This window comes from Pristiophorus japonicus, unplaced genomic scaffold, assembly GCF_044704955.1.
Source record: "Pristiophorus japonicus isolate sPriJap1 unplaced genomic scaffold, sPriJap1.hap1 HAP1_SCAFFOLD_113, whole genome shotgun sequence".
NCBI lineage: Eukaryota > Metazoa > Chordata > Chondrichthyes > Pristiophoridae > Pristiophorus > Pristiophorus japonicus.
In genome coordinates, this window is record NW_027250788.1 from 63,162 (window position 1) to 74,433 (window position 11,272).

Consider the following 11,272-nt stretch of genomic DNA (forward strand, 5'->3'; position numbering starts at 1 on the left):
AGCATATATATATTTATCATCATAAGAAAATAAATAAATTTACAATTTTATTGCAAAAAATTGAATTGGATTTGATTGAAATAAATAAATAATTGTTGTTTAATCTATATATTTTTGATTGAACGAAGTCTGTGCGACTGCATGAAATCCACTGGAACTCCGGGTGTGCAGTCAGTAAATACCCAAACAGAGTAAGCCCATGGTGTAAGACAAGCCACAAGGGAAGATGTGGGCAACAAAGGCCATCTTTTAAAGTCGCGAGTGCTTTTTTGCAGGATCAGACAGAAGCTGCGTGTGCTGTGAAAGAGGTCAAATGTAATAGAGCCAATTCGGGCAGACCAGAAAAGCACATTTATTGTGAAAGTTAAAAAGTAGGGAATGTATGTAAATATATGCATATATAAATATTGATACATATATTTATATAAACAAAGTCAGTCAGTCAGTCATGTCTTGTCTTGTCTTGATTTGATTTGTATTTGAAAATAAGGGGGAAGAGCTCATCATGTCACACAGCCCATCCGCAAGCTCTCGCTAAAATCGCTATGTTTCTAACTTATATAATTTGCCTTCTTTCACATGTGGAATAGCAAAATCCCACAGCAGATTCTTCTCCTGTCAGGCAATCCCCGAATGCGTGTTGAATCAAATCAGTGTGGCTTCAAGTTGCATGTAATGCATTTTTCTTCCCATGATATGAAATGCACAGTAAGATCGCGCAGAATGTTTCCACGCACTCTCTCACTTACACAAACACACCAACAAACTAAGAATTCTGCACCCTCCAAAGGCAGTTTTTGAAATTTGAAATTTGACATCCGGGGCAGACAGCACATTCCTTTTAAACAGATAGATAATGATCCGATACTGATAGCACACCATTTTGGAGAGACAGAGAATGACCCCGGGCAGACCAGCACATCACCTTAAAAGGGATACAGAAAGACACTGAACAAAAACAAATCATTCTGTAAAACTCAGCAGGCAGTGAACATTCTGTGGATGAATTTCCCGGGCTCACGTTCCGTCAGATGATCATTCCGATATTTTAAGAAAAATGTAAAGTTTACAGATTTTTCCACGAAAATAGCGCCTGGAAAAAAATAGGCAGCGAGGAAGGACAAAAGGGAATGCCTGTGATACAGTGGAGCGTAGGATTGATTGAATAATAAATGGCACAATGCGAAAAGGCAAAGTGGGTGGTAAGCGGGCAATAAAGTAACGAAGGATGGACCAGAGGAGGTGTTAGTGTGAACAGCAGACCCATTAGCAGACAATGGGAGCGGTGCTTATGATCCGATACGTTGAACCGAATGTTGAGGCCAGAACACTATAACATGCCTGGAATGTAGGGTTTGAACGCCTTTTATTCAGACCAGGCAGCTTGGCCACCCCGGATTGATTTCCTGCACGGTTTAAATTCGGCAGACAAGGGACTAAATCCAAAGCCAGCTTCTCACATCTTTTCAGCGCGAGAGAAACAGGACGCAATCATATTCAGGGCAGAGTCTGTTTCACGTTGAATTTGAGATTGACGTTGAATGTATGCTTATCCCTGTGGAGGTGAGCTCATGCGTGCAGAAAGGAAAATACACTGATCAAGTATTTGCCGGAATCATACCGCGGTTTATGTTGTCCAATGAGACGCAGAGCCGAGTGCATCTGAGAGACATGAACTTTACTCAGTTCGGTGAGTTTCACTTTGCTCCTGGGAATCTCCAGGATTTTTGGACTCTGTGTGAACAACGGAGTGCAATCACACGTTTTAATTTGAAACATGTCAGTTTTCTCACATGTCGACCGGCTGAGAAGTCGTTTTTTGACTAAAGGTTGGCAGGGCTCGTCCGGGATTTGAACCCGCGACCTCTCGCATTTCAATTATTATAATCACAAAGCGAGAATCATACCCCTAGACCAACGAGCCGCCGACACTGAGGAACGTAGCTCTCAGTTTCTGACGTTAGTTTGCTATTCGGCCCATCGTGCCTGTGCTGACTCTCAGAGACCGATCTCATGAGTCCCCCTCTCCATCGTCCTGCTAATGTTTTCCCTTTGATGAAGTGATTATTTTTTGTGACATTACTTCACCAACGAGCTGCATCCTTTTCAGTAAAAGGTGAATTTGGCAATGAGGATAAATGTGATTGAATAAAAAAACTAGGGGAAAATGTTTAACACAATAACGACGAAGCTGGGGGCATACCTGATCAGCAGTCCATTGCATCAACCTATCAGTCACCTTGTCTCCTATTTACTGCAAAGTCAGACATCCATCCCCTACTTTTTGCATTCGAACAGAAATAAAGTGCACGAAAGTCTACTTCACCGCTTGTTTTGCCCGTGCAACCAGATCGACATTGATGGAAATGTGCCATTAGCTTCTTAAAGCACACAGCCTTCCTTGACTTCAGGTGAGTGACTGTCCGAGATGGTTGGTTTTGAGGCAGCATCAAAACAAAGAATATAAAATTTCACGAAGCGCAATAGCTGACGGACTCGAACCTGCAATCTTCTGATAAGATCACAGTTACAATCGAAGTCAGACACCTTATCCTTTAGGCCACGCGGCCTCTACCGACGGTATATAATTTGTTGTTATTTATATTGAGAGCAAATTTGGGACAAGGGTTATATCAAGGAGTGGATATCGGAAAACATGAGCTTATTTTGAGTAATGAACAGATGCGCTGCGATATGGATGTGCACGGACACAGGCAACGTCAATGTAGCTTGAAACACAACAGTTTAACAATTCGGTTATCACAGCTGATAATCACACTCCTTTTTACATGTACAGGATGATCTGGATAATGAGAAAATACGTTTTAAAGGAGCAATTGATGAACCGGAACTGACAACCATCCCGTTGAAACAGACATCGAATGATCCTGGACAGGAAGCACATCCCTCTTACACAGCTGTAGAATTGCCCTTCACGGACAGCAGTTCCCTTTCAGAAGAATAAAGTGGAATTTCTTTCATTCCTGAATGCAATTGTGTTGTGCGTGAATGAGTGCGGTTCTCATGAGCACGCGGGACTGGGACGGTTGTTGAAGCCACAGGTGATAGACAAGCAGGAAAGAGGGAGGGAAGTAAAACCAACCCAGACAAAAAGACAATTTAAAACATATATATATTTATCATAATAAGAAAATAAATAAATTTACAATTTTATTGCAAAAAATTGAATTTGATTTGATTGAAATAAATAAATAATTGTTGTTTAATCTATATATTTTTGATTGAACGAAGTCTGTGCGACTGCATGAAATCCACTGGAACTCAGGGTGTGCAGTCAGTAAATACCCAAACAGAGTAAGCCCATGGTGTAAGACAAGCCACAAGGGAAGATGTGGGCAACAAAGGCCATCTTTTAAAGTCGCGAGTGCTTTTTTGCAGGATCAGACAGAAGCTGCGTGTGCTGTGAAAGAGGTCAAATGTAATAGAGCCAATGCAGGCAGAACAGAAAAGCACATTTATTGTGAAAGTTAAAAAGTAGGGAATGTATGTAAATATATGCATATATAAATATTGATACATATATTTATATAAACAAAGTCAGTCAGTCAGTCATGTCTTGTCTTGTCTTGATTTGATTTGTATTTGAAAATAAGGGGGAAGAGCTCATCATGTCACACAGCCCATCCGCAAGCTCTCGCTAAAATCGCTATGTTTCTAACTTATATAATTTGCCTTCTTTCACATGTGGAATAGCAAAATCCCACAGCAGATTCTTCTCCTGTCAGGCAGTCCCCGAATGCGTGTTGAATCAAATCAGTGTGGCTTCAAGTTGCGTGTAATGCATTTTTCCTCCCATGATATGAAATGCACAGTAAGATCGCGCAGAATGTTTCCACGCACTCTCTCACATACACAAACACACCAACAAACTAAGAATTCTGCACCCTCCAAAGGCAGTTTTTGAAATTTGAAATTTGACATCCGGGACAGATAGCACATTCCTTTTAAACAGATAGATAATGATCCGATACTGATAGCACACCATTTTGGAGAGACAGAGAATGACCCCGGGCAGACCAGCACATCACCTTAAAAGGGATACAGAAAGACACTGAACAAAAACAAATCATTCTGTAAAACTCAGCAGGCCGTGAACATTCTGTGGATGAATTTCCCGGGCTCACGTTCCGTCAGATGATCATTCCGATATTTTAAGAAAAATGTAAAGTTTACAGATTTTTCCACGAAAATAGCGCCTGGAAAAAATAGGCAGCGAGGAAGGACAAAAGGGAATGCCTGTGATACAGTGGAGCGTAGGATTGATTGAATAATAAATGGCACAATGCGAAAAGGCAAAGTGGGTGGTAAGCGGGCAATAAAGTAACAAAGGATGGAACAGAGGAGGTGTTAGTGTGAACAGCAGACCCATTAGCAGACAATGGGAGCGGTGCTCATGATCCGATACGTTGAACCGAATGTTGAGGCCAGAACACTATAACATGCCTGGTATGTAGGGTTTGAACGCCTTTTATTCAGACCAGGCAGCTTGGCCACCCCGGATTGATTTCCTGCACGGTTTAAATTCGGCAGACAAGGGACTAAATCCAAAGCCAGCTTCTCACATCTTTTCAGCGCGAGAGAAACAGGACGCAATCATATTCAGGGCAGAGTCTGTTTCATGTTGAATTTGAGATTGACGTTGAATGTATGCTTATCCCTGTGGAGGTGAGCTCATGCGTGCAGAAAGGAAAATACACTGATCAAGTATTTGCCGGAATCAAACCGCGGTTTATGTTGTCCAATGAGACGCAGAGCCGAGTGCATCTGAGAGACATGAACTTTACTCAGTTCAGTGAGTTTCACTTTGCTCCTGGGAATCTCCAGGATTTTTGGACGCTGTGTGAACAACGGAGTGCAATCACACGTTTTAATTTGAAACATGTCAGTTTTCTCACATGTCGACCGGCTGAGAAGTCGTTTTTTGACTAAAAGTTGGCAGGGCTCGTCCGGGATTTGAACCCGGGACTTCTCGCATTTCAATTATTATAATCCCAAAACGAGAATCATACCCCTAGAACAACGAGCCGCCGACAGTGAGGAACGTAGCTCTCAGTTTCTGACGTTAGTTTGCTATTCGGCCCATCGTGCCTGTGCTGACTCTCAGAGACCGATCTCATGAGTCCCCCTCTCCATCGTCCTGCTAATGTTTTCCCTTTGATGAAGTGATTATTTTTTGTGACATTACTTCACCAACGAGCTGCATCCTTTTCAGTAAAAGGTGAATTTGGCAATGAGGATAAATGTGATTGAATAAAAAAACTAGGGGAAGATGTTTAACACAATAACGACGAAGCTGGGGGCATACTGGATCAGCAGTCCATTGCATCAACCTATCAGTCACCTTGACTCCTATTTACTGCAAAGTCAGACATCCATCCCCTACTTTTTGCATTCGAACAGAAATAAAGTGCACGAAAGTCTACTTCACCGCTTGTTTTGCCCGTGCAACCAGATCGACATTGATGGAAATGTGCCATTAGCTTCTTGAAGCACACAGGCTTCCTTGACTTCAGGTGAGTGACTGTCCGAGATGGTTGGTTTTGAGGCAGCAACAAAACAAAGAATATAAAATTTCACGAAGCGCGATAGCTGACGGACTCGAAACTGCAATCTTCTGATAAGATCACAGTTACAATCGAAGTCAGACACCTTATCCTTTAGGCCACGCGGCCTCTACCGTCGGTCTATAATTTGTTGTTTTTTATATTGAGAGCAAATTTAGGACAAGGGTTATATCAAGGAGTGGATGTCGGAAAACATGAGCTTATTTTGAGTAATGAACCGATGCGCTGCGATATGGATGTGCACGGACACAGGCAACGTCAATGTAGCTTGAAACACAACAGTTTAACAATTCGGTTATCACAGCTGATAATCACACTCCTTTTTACATGTACAGGATGATCTGGATAATGAGAAAATACGTTTTAAAGGGGCAATTGATGAACCGGAACTGACAAACATCCCGTTGAAACAGACATCGAATGATCCTGGACACGAAGCACATCCCTCTTACACAGCTGTAGAATTGCCCTTCACGGACAGCAGTTCCCTTTCAGAAGAATAAAGTGGAATTTCTTTCATTCCTGAATGCAATTGTGTTGTGCGTGAATGAGCGCGGTTCTCATGAGCACGCGGGACTGGGACGGTTGTTGAAGCCACAGGTGATAGACAAGCAGGAAATAGGGAGGGAAGTAAAACCAACCCAGACAAAAAGACAATTTAAAACATATATATATTTATCATAATAAGAAAATAAATAAATTTACAATTTTATTGCAAAAAATTGAATTTGATTTGATTGAAATAAATAAATAATTGTTGTTTAATCTATATATTTTTGATTGAACGAAGTCTGTGCGACTGCATGAAATCCACTGGAATTCCGGGTGTGCAGTCAGTAAATACCCAAACAGAGTAAGCCCATGGTGTAAGACAAGCCACAAGGGAAGATGTGGGCAACAAAGGCCATCTTTTAAAGTCGCGAGTGCTTTTTTGCAGGATCAGACAGAAGCTGCGTGTGCTCTGAAAGAGGTCAAATGTAATAGAGCCAATGCAGGCAGAACAGAAAAGCACATTTATTGTGAAAGTTAAAAAGTAGGGAATGTATGTAAATATATGCATATATAAATATTGATACATATATTTATATAAACAAAGTCAGTCAGTCAGTCATGTCTTGTCTTGTCTTGATTTGATTTGTATTTGAAAATAAGGGGGAAGAGCTCATCATGTCACACAGCCCATCCGCAAGCTCTCGCTAAAATCGCTATGTTTCTAACTTATATAATTTGCCTTCTTTCACATGTGGAATAGCAAAATCCCACAGCAGATTCTTCTCCTGTCAGGCAGTCCCCGAATGCGTGTTGAATCAAATCAGTGTGGCTTCAAGTTGCATGTAATGCATTTCTCCTCCCATGATATGAAATGCACAGTAAGATCGCGCAGAATGTTTCCACGCACTCTCTCACTTACACAAACACACCAACAAACTAAGAATTCTGCACCCTCCAAAGGCAGTTATTGAAATTTGAAATTTGACATCCGGGACAGACAGCACATTCCTTTTAAACAGATAGATAATGATCCGATACTGATAGCACACCATTTTGGAGAGACAGAGAATGACCCCGGGCAGACCAGCACATCACCTTAAAAGGGATACAGAAAGACACTGAACAAAAACAAATCATTCTGTAAAACTCAGCAGGCAGTGAACATTCTGTGGATGAATTTCCCGGGCTCACGTTCCGTCAGATGATCATTCCGATATTTTAAGAAAAATGTAAAGTTTACAGATTTTTCCACGAAAATAGCGCCTGGAAAAAAACAGGCAGCGAGGAAGGACAAAAGGGAATGCCTGTGATACAGTGGAGCGTAGGATTGATTGAATAATAAATGGCACAATGCGAAAAGGCAAAGTGGGTGGTAAGCGGGCAATAAAGTAACAAAGGATGGACCAGAGGAGGTGTTAGTGTGAACAGCAGACCCATTAGCAGACAATGGGAGCGGTGCTTATGATCCGATACGTTGAACCGAATGTTGAGGCCAGAACACTATAACATGCCTGGAATGTAGGGTTGAACGCCTTTTATTCAGACCAGGCAGCTTGGCCACCCCGGATTGATTTCCTGCACGGTTTAAATTCGGCAGACAAGGGACTAAATCCAAAGCCAGCTTCTCACATCTTTTCAGCGCGAGAGAAACAGGACGCAATCATATTCAGGGCAGAGTCTGTTTCACGTTGAATTTGAGATTGACGTTGAATGTATGCTTATCCCTGTGGAGGTGAGCTCATGCGTGCAGAAAGGAAAATACACTGATCAAGTATTTGCCGGAATCAAACCGCGGTTTATGTTGTCCAATGAGACGCAGAGCCGAGTGCATCTGAGAGACATGAACTTTACTCAGTTCGGTGAGTTTCACTTTGCTCCTGGGAATCTCCAGGATTTTTGGACGCTGTGTGAACAACGGAGTGCAATCACACGTTTTAATTTGAAACATGTCAGTTTTCTCACATGTCGACCGGCTGAGAAGTCGTTTTTTGACTAAAAGTTGGCAGGGCTCGTCCGGGATTTGAACCCGGGACCTCTCGCATTTCAATTATTATAATCCCAAAGCGAGAATCATACCCATAGACCAACGAGCCGCCGACAGTGAGAAACGTAGCTCTCAGTTTCTGACGTTAGTTTGCTATTCGGCCCATCGTGCCTGTGCTGACTCTCAGAGACAGATCTCATGAGTCCCCCTCTCCATCGTCCTGCTAATGTTTTCCCTTTTATGAAGTGATTATTTTTTGTGACATTACTTCACCAACGAGCTGCATCCTTTTCAGTAAAAGGTGAATTTGGCAATGAGGATAAATGTGATTGAATAAAAAAACTAGGGGAAAATGTTTAACACAATAACGACGAAGCTGGGGGCATACTGGATCAGCAGTCCATTGCATCAACCTATCAGTCACCTTATCTCCTATTTACTGCAAAGTCAGACATCCATCCCCGACTTTTTGCATTCGAACAGAAATAAAGTGCACGAAAGTCTACTTCACCGCTTGTTTTGCCCGTGCAACCAGATCGACATTGATGGAAATGTGCCATTAGCTTCTTGAAGCACACAGCCTTCCTTGACTTCAGGTGAGTGACTGTCCGAGATGGTTGGTTTTGAGGCAGCATCAAAACAAAGAATATAAAATTTCACGAAGCGCGATAGCTGACGGACTCGAACCTGCAATCTTTTGATAAGATCACAGTTACAATGGAAGTCAGACACCTTATCCTTTAGGCCACGCGGCCTCTACCGTCGGTATATAATTTGTTGTTTTTTATATTGAGAGCAAATTTGGGACAAGGGTTATATCAAGGAGTGGATGTCGGAAAACATGAGCTTATTTTGAGTAATGAACAGATGCGCTGCGATATGGATGTGCACGGACACAGGCAACGTCAATGTAGCTTGAAACACAACAGTTTAACAATTCGGTTATCACAGCTGCTAATCACACTCCTTTTTACATGTACAGGATGATCTGGATAATGAGAAAATACGTTTTAAAGGGGCAATTGATGAACCGGAACTGACAAATATCCCGTTGAAACAGACATCGAATGATGCTGGACAGGAAGCACATCCCTCTTACACAGCTGTAGAATTGCCCTTCACGGACAGCAGTTCCCTTTCAGAAGAATAAAGTGGAATTTCTTTCATTCCTGAATGCAATTGTGTTGTGCGTGAATGAGCGCGGTTCTCATGAGCACGCGGGACTGGGACGGTTGTTGAAGCCACAGGTGATAGACAAGCAGGAAAGAGGGAGGGAAGTAAAACCAACCCAGACAAAAAGACAATTTAAAACATATATATATTTATCATTATAAGAAAATAAATAAATTTACAATTTTATTGCAAAAAATTGAATTTGATTTGATTGAAATAAATAAATAATTGTTGTTTAATCTATATATTTTTGATTGAACGAAGTCTGTGCGACTGCATGAAATCCACTGGAACTCAGGGTGTGCAGTCAGTAAATACCCAAACAGAGTAAGCCCATGGTGTAAGACAAGCCACAAGGGAAGATGTGGGCAACAAATGCCATCTTTTATAGTCGCGAGTGCTTTTTTGCAGGATCAGACAGAAGCTGCGTGTGCTGTGAAAGAGGTCAAATGTAATAGAGCCAATGCAGGCAGAACAGAAAAGCACATTTATTGTGAAAGTTAAAAAGTAGGGAATGTATGTAAATATATGCATATATAAATATTGATACATATATTTATATAAACAAAGTCAGTCAGTCAGTCATGTCTTGTCTTGTCTTGATTTGATTTGTATTTGAAAATAAGGGGGAAGAGCTCATCATGTCACACAGCCCATCCGCAAGCTCTCGCTAAAATCGCTATGTTTCTAACTTATATAATTTGCCTTCTTTCACATGTGGAATAGCAAAATCCCACAGCAGATTCTTCTCCTGTCAGGCAGTCCCCGAATGCGTGTTGAATCAAATCAGTGTGGCTTCAAGTTGCATGTAATGCATTTTTCCTCCCATGATATGAAATGCACAGTAAGATCGTGCAGAATGTTTCCACGCACTCTCTCACTTACACAAACACACCAACAAACTAAGAATTCTGCACCCTCCAAAGGCAGTTTTTGAAATTTGAAATTTGACATCCGGGACAGACAGCACATTCCTTTTAAACAGATAGATAATGATCCGATACTGATAGCACACCATTTTGGAGAGACAGAGAATTACCCCGGGCAGACCAGCTCATCACATTAAAAGGGATACAGAAAGACACTGAACAAAAACAAATCATTCTGTAAAACTCAGCAGGCCGTGAACATTCTGTGGATGAATTTCCCGGGCTCACGTTCCGTCAGATGATCATTCCGATATTTTAAGAAAAATGTAAAGTTTACAGATTTTTCCACGAAAATAGCGCCTGGAAAAAAATAGGCAGCGAGGAAGGACAAAAGGGAATGCCTGTGATAAAGTGGAGCGTAGGATTGATTGAATAATAAATGGCACAATGCGAAAAGGCAAAGTGGGTGGTAAGCGGGCAATAAAGTAACGAAGGATGGACCAGAGGAGGTGTTAGTGTGAACAGCAGACCCATTAGCAGACAATGGGAGCGGTGCTTATGATCCGATACGTTGAACCGAATGTTGAGGCCAGAACACTATAACATGCCTGGAATGTAGGGTTTGAACGCCTTTTATTCAGACCAGGCAGCTTGGCCACCCCGGATTGATTTCCTGCACGGTTTAAATTCGGCAGACAAGGGACTAAATCCAAAGCCAGCTTCTCACATCTTTTCAGCGCGAGAGAAACAGGACGCAATCATATTCAGGGCAGAGTCTGTTTCACGTTGAATTTGAGATTGACGTTGAATGTATGCTTATCCCTGTGGAGGTGAGCTCATGCGTGCAGAAAGGAAAATACACTGATCAAGTATTTGCCGGAATCAAACCGCGGTTTATGTTGTCCAATGAGACGCAGAGCCGAGTGCATCTGAGAGACATGAACTTTACTCAGTTCGGTGAGTTTCACTTTGCTCCTGGGATTCTCCAGGATTTTTGGACTCTGTGTGAACAACGGAGTGCAATCACACGTTTTAATTTGAAACATGCCAGTTTTCTCACATGTCGACCGGCTGAGAAGTCGTTTTTTGACTAAAAGTTGGCAGGGCTCGTTCGGGATCTCTCGCATTTCAATTATTATAATTCCAAAGCGAGAATCACACCCCGAGAC